Consider the following 17,770-nt stretch of genomic DNA (forward strand, 5'->3'; position numbering starts at 1 on the left):
CTAGCATGTCTTCTATCTAGTTTTTAAGGGAAGTAGAGATTAGGGAATTTTTTTCCAAAAGATTTTTCAAATATTGATTTATTTTTAATAAACCTTTCCTGAGCTCATTTATGATCTCATAGAGCTGGACAATCACAGAATCACAATTATGGTTGAGGTCAGAAGTGACCTCTGGAAATCATCTAGTCCAGCTTCCCTGCCCAAACAGTGCCCGCTACAGCAGGTTGCCCATCCCCATAAGCAAGGGAATATTTGTGGAGAAGCCACAGTATCGTGCAAGAATGAACAATTCTATGAACTCTCTGTAAAAGTTAACAGGTACAGGAATTGACACAGCCCAATTCCACAGGGTTATTAAATACGAAGTAGAAATCCTATGGTGGGGGGTGTTGGGGGGGATGGTAGCCCTGGAAAATGCTCAGGTATCTGGCTTTAAGTATTTGCTGTCCAGAAAAATGATAATTTTTTATCAGATATTACATTTGTTGAATATTTACTGTGTTACACAAGGTGCTAGCACAGAAAAGACAAGTCATCATCTTCCTATGTCTTTTTCAGACAAATTTAATGAAATGGTTATGATTGAACTGTGTAAACCAGAGATTTTAAGGACAGTTTTCTTCCCACAACAAGTTTAATGTTTAATTTTAATGTAACATTTTAATTTATTATTTTGTGAGATTTACACATACATACATACATGCATACATATATATTCCCCAGAAAATATTATCTTCATAGGATAAAACCACAATATGATGATGTATTGAATTCAAAAAATGGTTAACCAAAACTTTTTTTTAAAATTTTTATTATTGTTTTCTGCAGGAAATTTTACTTAGTAGGATTTTCAGAAAAAAACTCTCTCAATTTATTAGTTTTCTTTTAGCTCATCTTTAGAGTAAAAGCTTTGCTTTCCTTCCTCCTTTCCTCATCTTTTGGTAACAATCTGCACAGAAAATAATACCTAACTTAGGCCTTCTTGATAGATTATTTTAGTATGTAAAAATATTACTGCGCAAGGTCCACTGTCAATTATCTGTGATGAGTTTTCTAGAAATGGTACAATTGGTACAATTACATTTGTACAGGAGAAAAAAAATCACATAAACATCAGTATTTTATAATGAATTTTTATCTAAAAAACCTAGATTGGTCTGGCTTCATGAATGCATCTCTCATGGTTGACTGGCTTAATATTCATTGTGTCAGCTGCAATTCGAAGGTTATTAAGCCTGACCTAGATTTCATTGCTGTATAGGTTAATCTGCTCTGTTATCTTTTGGTGTATTTATGTGTTTTAGCTAGCACCAATTTCTACTTTCAAGTTAGTGATTTGGAAACTCTAAGACCAGCACAGTCATGATAAGGAAGACAATTACTCTTTGTAAAATCTAATTTCATACCTTTTTGTCCTTTGTGTTGTATCCTACTTGAAAACAGTTATCCAAGGATAAACAGGGTAAAAATAGTGATGTAACATATCCTGGCATCATGCTTCACACATTTGCTACAGAAGCAGTCACCAGAGGAAGTCAGATCTTTATCTCTCATCCCACCCCATGCAGAGAAGACAAACTGAGATGAAGAGGGTAAATAAACAGAGTTCATAGACAAAAAATTAAGATGACAGTCAGATGACAGGAGGATGTTGTTGAAAATGCACCTATTTCCACTCTGAAAAGTAAACAATACTTTTTCTGGAGGGACCCTCACCCTGCTTTCTGATTTGAAGCTGTATTCTAAATAAAATGGAAGATTTTAATCTTAACATCTTTATGAACAAAACTAGTATTTCTTTCTCTCATTGTAAGTTTAGATTTGATTAATTAAAAACAATGTTTTCACATTTAATTTTTCAGTGTGTTGAGTTATTTTCAATGGAAAAGCACTGCCTGGGTAGCCCTAGAGTCTGAACTATGCTATATTTATCCACAAAACTGACTTTGTACATGATTATACTGGAATTTATGTATGGACTAATTCTCTCTTTATTCAAGAGATGACCCTTCTACTAAAATCCACCCACTGAGGCTCAGATCCATGCTCACATCTAATTTTCAATCATGCATGCTTTCTTCCTCTTTGTATCTAGTAGATTTTAAATGATAAAAAAGTGCCAGAACATTTTTATTCTGAAACATTCAGTTCTGTTCACCACATTCTTTGAAAGAATGAAGTAACAGATGTGTTGTCTCAAACCTTTATTTAATTAATTTATTTAAATTTGTAACTTTTTAAGGTGCACTTTTTATTGAAGTACATTTTCATTTTTCATCTCTTTTGGAAATTGTAGCCATAAAATACAAATGAAGCTGGAAGAAAGGGCTAGTCAGTCTCTGGCAAAGAAGAAAGATCAAGTATATCTAACAAATGTTTGACTGTCTTATTCTTTTAAACCTTGTAGAAAGTTATTCTACAACCTCCATGGAAATACAATTCTAGTGCTTTGCTATCTATGTAGAATATTTTTCATAGTAATTCATAATAGTAAATTATGTTAGTGAAAATTAAGCAATTATTTTCTTTTGTGTCCAAAGTTATTGAAAAAATTTATCATTGTCCTTCTAAATAATTTCATACAGCACTGTAGTGTATATGGGCTTCTTGCATTTAGTCTAATTTTTCCAGCAGGAAGAAAATATAAAGGTTTTCTACTTTTCCTGACAGATCTTATTTTTCCCAGAATAACCCTGCTTCTTCAGAGGGGAATTTGAAGAGAAGGCAGGTGCGTAGGGACACTTTTCAATGATATCATCCTGGCTTTGAGCAGCATCCTAATTGGGGCTGATGATATCCTTGAATAAACTATTCACTAGACTCTTCCTCCATGGGTTTAATCATGTTTCAACCCTTTTGAAATCTGTGTAATCTCAAACATTGGGTGTGCTGTGTCACATCAGTGACACGGACTCTGCCATCCAGTGCAGCTCAGCAGGTTTGCTGGTGACACCAAGCTGTGTGGTGTGGTCAGCATGCTGGAGGGAAGGGCTGACACCCGGAGGGACCTTCACAGGCCTCAGGGGGAATCCGTGCTAACCTCATGAAGCTCCACAAGGCCAAGTGCAAGGTCCTGCAGTTCAGTCATAGTAATCCAGAGCTGCAGACAGTATTCAAGATGAGACACATCATCACAGTTTTTTAGAATAACAAAAGGGTGGTTTCTGGGATTTTTTTTTCTGCCATTCTGTGCTATAATTGACAATGGATTTGACTAATAGACATTAAGCTAACCTTTGTTCAAACTGACAATAATTTTCCCAATTACACTTTTCCTCTGTATGGTAACAATTAGATCAGAGCCCATCCCTGTGTGCATAAAATTAGGACATGGCTTTATTTAACTTTCCCCAAAAGCATTGTTTTACCTGCACTGAGATCTACATCTTTTTTAGAATATCCCTTCTTTGCACTGTCCTGGATTGTCTCCAATAGATTTCATTTTTTCTTATGCTGTGGTACTCTAGCTGGGCCTCAGCAACTGATAGAAGATCAAATGAATTGTCCATTTTCTTCATGTTTTATGTAAAACACATCTCTTAATACATCTCTATATAACATCTCTCAAGTGTACTTGTCTTCCTTTTTCATCAACATTCTCTTATATTTTGATTAGGTGTGATGCTGAAATCTTTACTGCAAATTGATTGCAGAAATGTTGTTCATTTCCTTACTATTTAACATTCTTGCAAACAATCAGAGTCTATAATGTATAGCACATTCCCTCTTTATTCTGGTTTATGATCCTAGTCCATCATTAAAATTCTTTTACTTAAGTGTTTGATCATGATTTTTTTTGTGAATGCTGAGGCTAATAAAGTGTTGAGCCCATCAGTCTTCTCTCTGCCCTGTGAACAAAAAATCATAGCTTACTGTGCAGTGTAAATACAATGACTATTGAGTAACTGAAGTACACTTTGTACTGTGTTACTGTCACAGCCATTGATTGAGGACTTCAAATTTCTTGTTCCAATTACCTTTCCCACTGAGTGTTTCTTCTAAAAATTACCAATCTACATCCTATTTTTGATATGTAAAATTATATTGCATAAAATAGATTGCGAAGATAGATGCAATGAATGATAATTCATCTGAATGTATTTCCTTTGAAAGTAATGAATTTAAAATAGATTTGTAACTTTTAAATTTAGCTAAGTGGAATCCCAATTAATGGGTTTTATACAATATCTAACAATGGGACTCAGTCTTGATTGTTGCTTTTAACATCTTGGAGAACAAGAATCACAGTGGAATCAAATTATTTTAAGTGTGATGACCCTTCTTCTAAGATGTTACCTAAAATTATATTTGCAATAATTAAAGGGATATTTTTGAGAATATTTACATAAATGTTTTAAAAAAATATAAGGCTATGATCTTTATCAAACACACAGCAATGGAAAAAGATTCTGTTGGTGTTTGATCTACTGGTTAGCAATTGATGCTGATACTAATGCAATGATCAAAATGAAGGAAATAGCACTGACAAAATACTGAACAATTAAAAAAATTGATTAGAGATTTTGATTAAATAAAATACATGTCAAGCACCATGGTATGATGAAAATAAATCTGTTAATATATATTTTGTATTTGCCTAATATATACTATTCACATTTTAGTCAGTTGTAACCAAAATATGAATTGTGATAATGTTTAAGGAAGAGTCAGGCATGTGCTGAAAATATATGTACATATAGGTGTAATGTGGCAAGATGTGTTGGGCTGTAATAGATTAAATTGTATCAGCAGAGACATACATCTGCAGCCAGACTTCACCACTTATCTACCAGTTTCCATGACTAGATATAAATTCTGAGGAGGTCATTATTTTGAAAAAAATCTTGAATGCAGATAGATATCACCAGTACACTTTCTTATAGCAAACTGCAGAAAACAGTACTCTGAATACATGCAGAATTTCTAAGGGTTGTATAAACAATATTACACAATTAAACATTGACTTTATAATTGTGAAAAACCTTCCTTATTCAAAGCAAATTATGCAAACATCTATTTTTATTAAAGGCGATACTATAGCCTTCAACCCAGTGGTTCATATACTGGTTTAGGAATCCACATCTGCCTGCTGTAGAACCCAGCCTCCCTTCCAAAAAAGGCAAGAGAGGATGAGATCTAACATAATATTCAACTGGAACTGTGATAAAGCTCTGTGTGACCTCTTTGTTGAGTGTACAATAGAAAACTACAGACACTGAGATTTTAAAATACCAGTATGGCATATGTTAAATAATGTAGTCTAGTCTACTCTTGATTTTTTTGAACCATTGATGTGTTTCCCTGCTCTCTTCAAGCAGCTTTAATGGTAGTGAGTTATGTATAAAAGGAGTGGGTATTTGAAGCTGGAGAGATTTTTATTGTCGGGAGCAACAAAGTTTAAAAAGAGTTGGCTTTCATTATAGATTGTATAGCTGGGTTCATTTTTAACATTTTAGTATTTCTAATCTATGTTTTGTTTTTTAAAGACTTCATGCACTATAAACATTTTGGAAGAATAAAATAAATTTCATATATAAAATGATTTCTTTGAAACTACTTTAGTTTACTTGTATTTCTGTACTGTATGCATTTCACTCATTGTTCCAAAAACAAAAAAATATATCACTTTTGCAAGATGCTACTCAATTGTTTGTTGAAGATTTCACCTAACATTATACCACCTAAGGTAAGCTGAGGTGGTTTACTATGTGTTTTGCAGGCGCACTGGTATTCTAGTAGGGTGGTATTCTATTTTGCTGTAATTCTATTTCTTATGAATGTCAGATAAGTCTGAGGGAGTAGGAGTTTTATCATTCACAGTTATCAATTTATTTAACCCCATCACTCATCTTCCTCCTCTTAAAAGATATATAAATACCAAATAAATGGAAAATAAACCTGACATTTGGAGATTGACATGGTCTTCAGCTTTCAAAGATGATGAATATCTGGAGTTTCTGCTGACTGTGAAGTGAGCAGAGTTCAGTTTTCTAGGAGTCACTCAAAGGACTTTACAAAATAAGTACTCTTATTAATGCATGGTAAAAAGTGATGCTTTTTAAAAAATGCATGCCAAAACCTAAAACCTCTGTCTTATTACTTACTATGTAGGGAACTTTCTGTTAGGTTCGGGACCAGGATAGCCAAGGAATATGTAGTTCCTGTGCATCACACAGGAGTGCGTGTAGAGAAGTACACACACACACACACACACACACACACACACACACACACATTTGTAGGGCAAGATAATTTCTGTCAGACTGAGTGGGCCTTCAGGAAGCTACATTTTGCATCTCCATTTGTATAGCTCTAACAGGTAACTGGAAGATGATCAAGCCCCTTAAAATGCTCAAGTACAGAAATGCCATGTCAGAGTTTGTAAATGGCAGAGTAAAGCAGAGAGGCCCATAAATTTTGATGTCAAAATATTGCCATAAATGCTTCCTCTTTGGACACTATTTCCTCTAGATAGGCCCAGCTATCCCAGCATATCTGAATTTACGATTAGAGTTGTAATAAATGTCTGACTTCATTTTTAAAAAGAACAGACAAGAGGTCATTGACAGAAACCACACCGGTTAGTTCTTGAGACATAAGAACTGTTCTGATTATATTACATTTGGATTTATACTGTTAAGCTGAATGATGAGAAAATTGCCAAAGAAATCATATAAAGCATGTAAATCTGACATGGAACAGAAGACTTGCTTGGTTTCTTGATTTCTTGCTTTGTGACTTTGTCTTCCTTTCTTGTTTTGTCTTGCTTTCTTGATTTGCCTTGCTTTCTTGCATTCATGCTTTTTCTGTATCTCTCTCTTTCTCCTTTTCTGTTCTGTATAAGTGAAACCAGAATCATATCTTCAGGGCATATTCCTAAGCAAACGCATTTGGGGCAGAGGCCTGGGGTGAAAGGATGCCCCCCTGCTGAATCTGACAGTAGAACTTCTACTTACTTTAAAAAGGGCAAAAATTCAACTGGGAGGGCAGTCTACCTCTTGTAAGAACGTAGTGCATTGAAGACTGGTGGGGAAAGAGAAAATTTATTACTAAACAGTACATGAGAGTAGCATTACATCTGAGAACATGTGTGCAAAACTCACAAAATTTAGTAGTATTGTTCCCATAGCAACAATAATTGTGCCACATTGCATACTTCTAAGAAGGTGTAATTTCTACAAAAGCATGTAGTATAATAAAAAAGTATTTGATGTGCAATGTATGAGAAGAAAAAACTATATGGCTTATAAAATTGAGTTTCCTTATGTTAGTGTATTTAAATCCCTAGGTATTTTTTCAATAGATTGTGTAACTGCTATCTAGTTTAATTTTTATATCCCATATTGCATGACCATTAATGCCCTGAAGATAAGACAATAATCTGAACAATGTTTTAGACTTTGTGCTTGTTCCAATTTTGGTAGCTGATAAGACATTTGATTGAGTACATACCATGGCAGTAGATTTTCTGGGGAGAAAAAAATATTCAAAAATGTTTTCTGATCTAGAGGTGAGATTTAAATTTTGAAACTCAGGAGAAATTTGAACCAGTGACTTCATGGCAGGGGCCTTGAAACTAGATGATCTTTAAAATTCCTTCCAACTCAATCCATGATATGATTTTAAATGAGAAAGTTCTCTATTCTGAGCTATCTAGCTTTTCAAGGAAGGTATATTATTGTACAGGATCCAAGCCCTTTGAGGTAATAGCACCATGCTTCACAGGAATGCACCTGTTTGGACTCCTACTTGTAAAAGTAGTATATCAGAAAAGAGCTTGCTTGTTTGCTTGCTCTCTTATAAGGAATGGGGGTAAGTCCCAAGTGCTTCCTGGTTGTTATGAAACAAGTTATTTTCCTGTCCTTTAATCCCACATTTCCACATTTTTTGGAAAGATAAAGTAATGTTTAGTATTCATTCCATATGTTGTATTTTCTGAATAGGGACTGAAGACTTTTATGTGATTCATCTTTCAAACATGCAGCAGTCAAACTCTCAGACTCTCTCAGACTGAACACTGAGTTTCATAATTGCCATAAATGCTTTAAATTGAAATATGAGACTGAAGTGATTCATTACATTAAGAAAACTTGGTGTCATGGAAATCTACAGAAAACTAGGAATTGTAATTGTACCTCTTGTGTCAGCTGCATATCAACTGAATACAAATGGTCTGTACATCAGAACATTATGTACTTGACCGTTCCTATTACTGACCTGTCTATAAAATATCCTGTCTCTCAGAATTAAGCTGGAGATAGGTTTCAGTCTAAAGTATTTAGTTTTCTTTCCTGCTCTCTGTCTTCCTTAGCTTTTGTACATTCTTTTTTTGCTGTGATATAGTAGTGGTAATAAATGCTAATGTTAATGTTATAGATGCAGGAAATTAGCAGGTCTCTATTGCTTTAATTTACCCATTCCAGATGTTTAATAGTGTTTTCATGATTTTTTTCAGTGTGTCCAAAAGTTGCTATCTGTGTTTTTGTACTTCAAGTCTATTTATGGTATATGTATTATTCACACATACATATTGTTTCCTAATTATCTCTAACCACATGAATATCAAGCATGTCTGGAGTTGTACTTTCCTGTGTGGAAAAAAAAGTATTAATTTTCCTAATATCTGCAGCCTGAAAAATCTGATAATTTCACCAATTTAGTACCTTATCACCTACCTATTACTGGTTTGGTGCTTGTGTTAATGTGCTCTCAGAGGATATTTTTTTATCAGAAAGGTTGTCATTCTTGAGAAGCAGGTATGGACCGGAGCAGAGCTGTGTTGACAGAGGAATTTGCAGATAAAGGATATGCTTTAATTTGCTTTTCACAAAGCTACGCTCTACCACCCAATTTATTAAATGGCTGCATCTCAGAGGTGTGGAGGAGTCTTGCTGGCTGTTGTGAGCAAATGAGATACTATGAAGAGAGTAGAGATCACAAAATCACAGAATTAACTAGGCTGGGAAGACATTTGAGAGCATCAAGTCCAACTTATGAACTTACACCACTTTATCAACTAAAACATGGCATTAAGGGCCACATCCAATCTTTCTTTATACACTTGAAGGGACAGTGACTCCACCACCTCCCTGGGAAGCTTAAGAGCCCAGCTCTACAGAAGGGCTGTATCACAGTGAAACAGTGCTCAAGGTTTTGTGACGTGTTTAATCGGAAAGGACACTAAGAATTTATTGGACAGACCAATCAACCCTTGCTAGCTGCATCTGTCAGTTGTTGCTTGGGTTCTTAGGGTTGTTGCATGTTCTTAGGGCTGTTGAAAAAAAGTTGTGGAAGTGGTCTAACATATATCAGCCTTTCCGTTGAGGAAGCATAAGGGAAAGGGGAAGTGTATACAAGACTGTATAAAGGCCTGTAGAAATATCAGAAGAAAAATAACAACAAAAAAGAAAAAAACCTACAAAAGTCTGAAGTTACTGTTTTGATTGCTGTGAATGTAGTCTTTTTTATTTTCAGGTTTCCTCAAAGCTGTCTTTAAGCTGTTATTGGTATAACTGGGAAGTCGCTTAGCGCTGGCAGTGTGAAAGACTGGGTTAGAAATCCTGCTTTCTACTTCTTTCTCAGTGTCTCTGCTGGTAGGTAGTTTTGATGCTGCTAATACCTTTTCTCAGTGCAGCAAGCGCTGTAGTATTTCCACAGCAATATAGCAGGCAGATTTTTAGATATGAGGATTATTTCAGATCTGCCAGCTGTTTGCTGGTTATTGCCTTCTACTGACTTTCCATACTGAGGTACTTGTAACTCATCAGCTCAGAAGCTGAAAAATGAACTGGTTGTGCACTGGAGGAAAGCACATATTGTGCTTTTATGTCTTAGGAATTTTGCCAATAGGACATAACAAAGTATGATTGTCCCTCTTCTAAACTAGATGTTAACTAATTCATTGAATAGGAAGAGCTGGGAATTGCCTGGCAATGACTCTTGCTTTCCTATGCAACATTTCCCTACTTGCTCTCTCAAGACCTGGTGAAATATAATAGAACTCTAAAGGCATCCTCTCAAGAAATTCATATGTGCGTTTTTTGCTTTGAATCAAATGGTTGAAGCATTTTTTGAGCTGTCACATGTCTGTCAGATTATTCCTTTTTCTGTTGTAAAGATTCTCTGCTATGACAGAGAGAATGACTTGCTGAGGATTATACAGTACTGCTTCCTTGCATAGCTGGGCATGAGGAATTAATTACAATCTTAATGCTCAGCAGAAGTGACAGATTATGACTGATGGGGAATTGTGCTGGAGCAGCTCATCTGGAAGAAAGGCAGGGAAAGCTGGCTCCCTTGGCTCCCCTTGCACAGTTGGGAAGTATGTGTGTTTTAAAGCATGGCAACTGTGATAGGAGTCTCTTCAGCCCAGCTCTACACTCCAGTGAAATGTGCAGACCTTTGATTGCTTCTCTGCTATATGCCAGTAATTTATCCTTCACACAGACACACTCCCAGTGGCCATGATGCATCTCTGTCTGGCCACTGAAGAGGTAAACAAGGTCCAACATCTGAGCTAGCAGCTCTTGCTGCTGGTAGTTGTGACTAACTTGGCGTGTGTGGCACCAAAACATGTTATTTTATTCCTGCCTCCTTTTTTGTTGTCATGTACCTTCATTCCTGTGGGGAAAACCCCTGCAAATCCACTCATCTATGGAGTTGAAGGAAAAAGCTGGCAGAAACATGCTAATATCAGTATTTTTGCTTTTCTCTTTGTGGCCCATTGCCCCTTGTTCAGAAAAAAATGTTTTTTTCTAGTGTTGAAGAACAAACGTGAGGAGATGGGACTGGGTCTTGTACACCTAACTTATTACAACAATGCACACAAATTATTTTCTCTTAATGTACTAGAGTAGCCATGATTGCTGAGAAAAAAAATCAAGACAATAATTGCAGTTAAAACCAATCCTTACAAATAAAGCCACACACGTGGTCAAATAATGAAGATGGGAAATCTAAGTTTTGTTGAAACCTATTAATCTTCATTACAAATTATTCTAACAAATGTGGATAGTCATACTAAATCCTCCCTACCTTTTGCTGGCTTCTCTATATGGATAGTAAAGTCTTGTATGCAGAAGTTACATATAGCTATATTATGTTCTTTCAAGAACAAAATGACAAGCATGTGGGGAGCTTTGTTTTTGTCAGGACAGCATTGCAAGTTTCTGTGAAAACATGCAAACAGTTTCTTCTGGTTTGAGTCACCAGACTATGAGAACTGATTTAGTAGTCTGGAATTAAAATTTTTAATCTTTAAGTAGTTTAATTCTATAAGACATTAGACTGAAGTCTTTTTCTTGATCCTTTTGCTTTTTATGCTACCTGTAAAATTTCAACTTTAAAATGTATACTGACAAAAGGCAATGAAATTTTCAGAGTAATATTCAAGTAGTGTCATTTTTTCTTCTTTCTCACGCTTCAGATTCAGCTTTTGGCTGAGTTACTGAGCCTTACACTTTGCTAAAGCAGGTGGAGCGTGATATTCATTATTTCAAAATACATTTAGCAACATATTCTTTGTTGTGATTTGATCCTAAATTTATACATTTTTTCTGGCCTTCATTAGTAGAAATATTTTTGACTTTTATTGATATTTTTCTTTTTTTCTGTTGTTTATAAATAAGAATTTGGAGTTTGTGTCTGTCTCAGACTATTTTGACTAAGAGGCTTCCTATCATTGTACTCTCACTTATTTAGCACCATCTGATCATGCTGATAACACTTTTCTTTCTAGAAATACCAGCATGCTGGGATTTTCTGTTGCTATACAAAAATATCTATTTTTTCCTAGTCTCATGATGTAAGATTTTAAAGCAAAATCAGAAACGGTTCCTTTGTAGCACTTTGTGTCTTAAAAGAAGAAATACAAAAATTCCCCTCTTGACAAGTATTTCTTAACACTACAAGACTCAGTGAACTCTTCAGCATGCTTGTGTTCCTGCCAACACAAGGGAATGACTAGGAAGTTACTGTTATGGCCAGATGCAGAATTAGATTTTCTGTTGATATTTAAAATGATGAAAGATTAATTCTGAGGGCTTTTTCAAAAATTACTATTGAATGAACATTTTCTTGGTTCAGTAACATTAAATGGGAAAACATATTTGAGAAGGAGAATGTGAGAAATACAGAAATTTAATGAAATATCAATTGACTCAGTGATATGAGGTTATTGAATGCAGTGGAAGTATTAATGAGGGCAGTGCCCTTTTCTTTTGGAAGTAATTCAGATTATCTTTTTGATGATCTTTGGTTTGAAAAGTTTACTGCTTTGCAGGCTTTTCTTTTTAACAAAGGAATATGAAATTTCATTGGTTTGAGAAAAAAGAAAAATGGTATTAACATCTATTCCTAAGAGCAAAGATCACCTATATAAATCTTTTTAGGCTCCATGAAGCATTTCTTTACTATTTCCCAGCACTGGGCTGCATGTAACTGAGCTCTTCCAGAAAAAAATGTTTATACATGAGCTCATGTGGCAAACAGAAGGTTGCTCTAAAAAAGTATTAGACTTTTCCTAAATTAAGGGTTTCTCTTTATTAGATTTCCACTGATCTAAATATGTAATTCAAAAGCTGAAAAAATAAGAAAATATTCAAAATATAGAGTTGTCTTAACAGTGTAGGAGTATAATACCCCTGAATGCAGTCAGTTCTTGATTCTTGAGACATGATTTTAAAGATGGACATAGAAAGAGGTTAAAAACAACAAAAACAATGCTGATGGACCAGCTGAACTATTCATTAAATCCCACAGTACAGAAGCAGAGGCATTTTACGTGGGAGATTGGTCTATAAAAGACAGAAGAATGTCTTTGTGCAACCGATAGTTACCTTCTGGAATTTGTTGTCCCAGGATGCTTTGAAGGCAGACAATATAACAGATCAGTAAGCAGACACTAAAACAAATAGACAACCATGTACAATCAAACATCTGTGATAGATTAAGTCTTGATGCTCATGGAGAGCAGTCAAGCTAATGTGTTTACCTGGGCAGTGTCAGCTTTTCCAGTTGTCTGGAGACAGACTCTTGGCCTACATGAACTGCTGCTCAGACACAGAAATAAGACATTTCTTATAATCTTCATAAAAGATAATGTTGAGTAATGATTTTTGGATATACCATAACATTATCTTATACACCAAGCAAAAATACCATCTATGTTTAGATATGCATCTAATAACACAAAAAAGATTTTTTTTCTGCTTACTTCAAATTTCAATTGTTTCTTTCTGTAATTTGAAAGTTCAGTCTGAAAGACCACCACCACTTCGGAAGTAGTTATCTGCAGTCTTCTACATATATATCTTGTAACAGAAGACATATGAAACCTATTACTTTTTAAGATTTTTTTATTGAATTGAAATATTTTTGAGTTTTTAAACTCGTAATCATAATTATATAGTAAAAATAGTAATTCACTTATCCATGCATGGTTAATATTTTTTATTACTTACTTGTAAGCTTCTCAATTATCTTTTTGATAGTAGTGTTATTTTAAAAAAATACACTTCTAAAGGAAAAGTAATAAAAGGCATTTTTAAATATTATTTTCTAACAAACATAAATAGAAGAAGATGTGAAGTTTCAGTCTTCCATTGTAAAAAGAATAACAACTCTCCCCCTTCCATAAATTAAAAAAAAAATCAAAACAAACCACTTTGAAATCGCTTATTACATTAAGGGTTCCTCATTTTGCATATGCTGCCTAAAGCAGATTAGAAAATTTTAATACCTTTGGTTTGTTCTAGGCAATAAAGAAAGTACAGCAATTAGCTCCTTTGTGAGAGGTGTGTGGCTGGGGAATTATTTCTTACCATTGGACCTAGGCAGAAGTGTTGCCAGACTCTTTTATCAGTCACAGGTCTTCAAGAATTTAGCCCAGTAAACTGTAACAGTGATGAGGAGCAATGCTGGTATGACCCTCTCTGTCACCACTTTTTGAAATTAAGAGCATTGTTTTTATTCAGAATTTCCTTAGGAGAGGAGCAGAGTTGTCCAAGGTGGTAGATGCTGTGATTTTCCCCTCTGGGATACAAAGAATTTTAAAACCTTTTGTTTTCTCCTCTGCTCCTGTGCACCTCTTCCTCCTCTCACAGAGCCTGTTTGTTGGAAAACTGGCCTGGCCAGCAACCTCCACGCTGAGGCTGAGTAAATACACAGAGTGGGTAACGAAAGGTCAGCCTGCAGCCTCTCCCGTGGTGGTTTCTCTCACAAAAGTAATGGCAGAAAACCTGCTAAGGGAGAAGATTTGGGTGAGCAGAAAAAGTGAGTTCAAAGAGGAAGAATTTTATGGAGCACTATGTTTGATAATTGCAGATTCTGCAGGTTAGAGTTTTGCTGCTGAGTCAAATTTTAAAATCCACAACTTAAAATCTGGAAAAAAGTTTGAACATCTCTTTTCTTAGGCTGGCAAAGGCATTACTGAAAGGAAAATTTCTACATGTATTGCAGAAATAGAGAAAATAGAAACCATTATATATCAGGTGAAATTTTCATCTTAGTAGCACCATAAATCTTAACATTTGAAATTCACTTCAAAACCATTGTCTTAGACTCCTTAAAATGTGCCTAAAACTAAAATGCTCTCAGTTAATTCAATATTAATAAAAAGAGGGTGTTGGGTGCAGGAATTAATATTTTTGATTGCAATACCTCTTTGGGCTGTGTATGTCCTCCCATTACTACAGGTATAGTTTCCAATTTGACAATGATGTCAGGGTTTGGTAATTCACTTAGATGACCTAGAATAGCTACTAAGTTTTTGCCTTGGTAAAATGATGAAGCTAATGAATTAACAAATTATACCCATCTAATAAATGATATAATATGATACTGTTAATATCTGCTAATGATATTAGCAAAACCCTATCATGTTAATTATCAATATAATTTAGTGGAGAAATGTATGAAGGTAATGAAATTATACACTTATGTGGATAATGGGATTTTTATCAAAAGAACCAAAGTGAATAATTTTCATAGTCTTAACTTGAAAGGGCAAGTGTCGGATTCAGACAGATTCACAAGTGAAAGATTTGTAGAGAAAAATGAGATATTTTATGTTTTCTTTCTCCTGAATCAATATGCTGGTTAGACATCTAAATGAAAGTTATGTAACCAATAAGGATTGCTCTATTTTTCAACACAAAATTACTGTTTTGTATTTGTTGTAAATTTTATCCTGCAAATAATTATTGTTCTTCTGATTAAGAGAATATGGTGAGCAAAAGACTGGAGTAGTTTCAGTACTCCAAGTGGGAGCAACAGATTTGTGTAAAAGTGTGTAGTAATTTCTATTCACATACATCTAGTATATGCAATCATCTTTAGATAGTATCCACTGTTGAATGGATAAATTGAGAAATACATATTGATTTTAAAAATAGAATTTTCTAATACTAATTTTAGATAATAATGCTCTCAATATAGTTGGAGATAGTATTGTAAGTTATATATGGACTTTGTAAAGAATATGGTCCTTGAACAGATTTTCCACAGCACTACCTTTGCAGTATTTTGCTTTAGATTTAATCAATCTGGGAAAAAGGCCCAAACAAAAGAAAACAAAACCCAAAACCAACCAACCAAACAACAACAACCACCCCTCCCAAACAAAACCCAGCAAACAAAACACCCCAAATCCAACCCAGATTCTGGATTCTCTATTATTCACAAACAGGTTTGCAGTAGTCATCCATAGTTCATTAAAATTCAACAAAATTGTATTTTCCTGAATGGGTTGAGGAGATCTGGTGTGGAAAGGATGGTAAAATAAGAATGTTGCTAGAGCTAAAACAGATGAAACTCATGCAGGGAGAAGAAAGTGGCACACAATATAAAAGGTATAGGGTAGAAGGCCCAAGTACAAAACTATTCACAGATGTTATAGGAGAAATGATAAAGTCATCTCTGTGAGGGAAGCTACTGTTAGTTGATCTTTCTTAGCAGTGGGAGCAAATTAGTTCTGCTTTGTAGGGACAAACAATATTAAATGCTTCATGCCTCCTGACTAGGTAAGCAAAACTCAGGAGCAGAGGGAAATTCCTGTGCTGCTGAGTGTTATGTGCATGGGGATCTGCAGAAGCCTTTTACATTTCCTGAAGGAAGGTAGTATGAATTGAAAAAAAATACAGAAAAACAATGTGAGGCTGGAAATGGGAATAATAAAAAGTGACTGCAAATGAATGGAAAAAAATTTTACCAAAGGAGAAGTTATTTCCTTAAAATCCAGATCCCCTGGCATTGCTGGTAAGTATTGCCTCTAGAACCCTACAGTTCACAAGACATAGAGAAGAGCTTCTGTCAGCTGTAGTTTTTTTTTTTTAATCAGCTTACAGAATGCTTTCCAGCACCAGGGTAACAGACCTTTGTGATACAAATACCTGCATATTGGTAAAAGTATTGAGAGGGGCAAAACCTAGGCCCTAGATATACACAATATCTTTAAAGCACAGGAAAATAAATTCTAGAAATGCTATCAACTCATGTCATTATCCAAGATTAATTTATAGCTTTGGGAAACATTTTTAGTGAATGGCAGAAATCAAGAAAATCTTCTCGAGAAAGAGATATATGAAAGTAAAGAGCATTGAGATAAAGAATTTATTTTATCATGTGTATTGGTCATGCAGAACAGCAGCAGCTCCATAGCTACTTCCTCATTAAAAAGCTGAAGAGTATTTTGAGGATATTTTGAAAATTCGGGAAAGAACGAAGAAAGAAACAACAGAAAAATTAATTGCATTGACATATGCCTTGAACATAAACTTGAGCAATTATCTGGGAAATTATGCGATATTAAGGAAGTTAAGAGACATTAATAGCTCCTTCTAAGTCTTTAGTATGTTTTGGTTAAATATATCTGGATTCAAAAGTATGATTAGCATCCTTTTCTGGTAAATTGATCTATCAAGGATACTTTTGCTCATAGTGATGATGCCATAAATTTTGTGAATCTTACAAGCAATGACCTCACATTTTTTCACTCATATAATTATTTCTAGTCTCTTTCTTGTTACAGTGTCCTCTCTTATACAAATGGGGTGTTAACAAGGGAATGTCAGGCTTGAAGTGTGTCTAATCTCTCTAGTAGATGAGCTGGCTTATTCTTTGTCCTTTCAATCATATTATCATTTTAGATAAATATGCACAAATCCAGTAGTTTTTGTGAATGCCATGTGTTTTAAAAATTGTTAACCGCATTATGCTGATGCTGGTCTAACAAGTAATGGGTAAATCACTATGTTTTTTAAGAATGACATTTTTTGTGAGAAATTATCTAATTAATGAAGCAGAGCTATGAACATCTCCTGTATTTTCCATATCAGATCTCTACTTATTTGTAGCACTGTTGAGTTACAGGAACCTGCACTGGTGCACTGTGGTAGGAGTGCTTTAGCTGGGAAAAAAAGAGATAGCATTTGTAGTTCAGCTTGCTTTAATGGCTTTGTGTAATGAGGGTGTTTTTGTAATTATAATTCTGTTCCAAATAAGGAAACTATTAAATTAGTGTTAATTTTTCATGAGACTTCAAAGTATTTAATGGCAAAAAGTATAACAGACTATATAATCAAAAACTTGCCCAGTTGTAGGCAGAGGGAATCACTGCCACCATAATGGCTATTCCTAATATCACTGAATGGGGTTCTTTTGTTTCAGATTGTGCCATCTCTGTCATTTACATGTGTATTCCTTTGTGGGCTCCCTTCTCAATATTTCAGGTCTGGCAATGAAGCAATACCTGAAACATTAGGAATCCTCCAGC

At 34.8% G+C, this 17,770-nt stretch overlaps 1 protein-coding gene across 2 annotated transcripts in view; it reads left to right on the plus strand.

Annotated features, from left to right (window-relative positions):
• The window catches only part of IMMP2L (inner mitochondrial membrane peptidase subunit 2), a 397,695-nt gene that overhangs the window by 283,125 nt on the left and 96,800 nt on the right, over nt 1-17,770 (plus strand). The window lies entirely within an intron of this gene.

This window comes from Passer montanus, unplaced genomic scaffold, assembly GCF_014805655.1.
Source record: "Passer montanus isolate IOZ18808 unplaced genomic scaffold, ASM1480565v1 scaffold6, whole genome shotgun sequence".
In the NCBI taxonomy this organism is placed as follows: domain Eukaryota; kingdom Metazoa; phylum Chordata; class Aves; order Passeriformes; family Passeridae; genus Passer; species Passer montanus.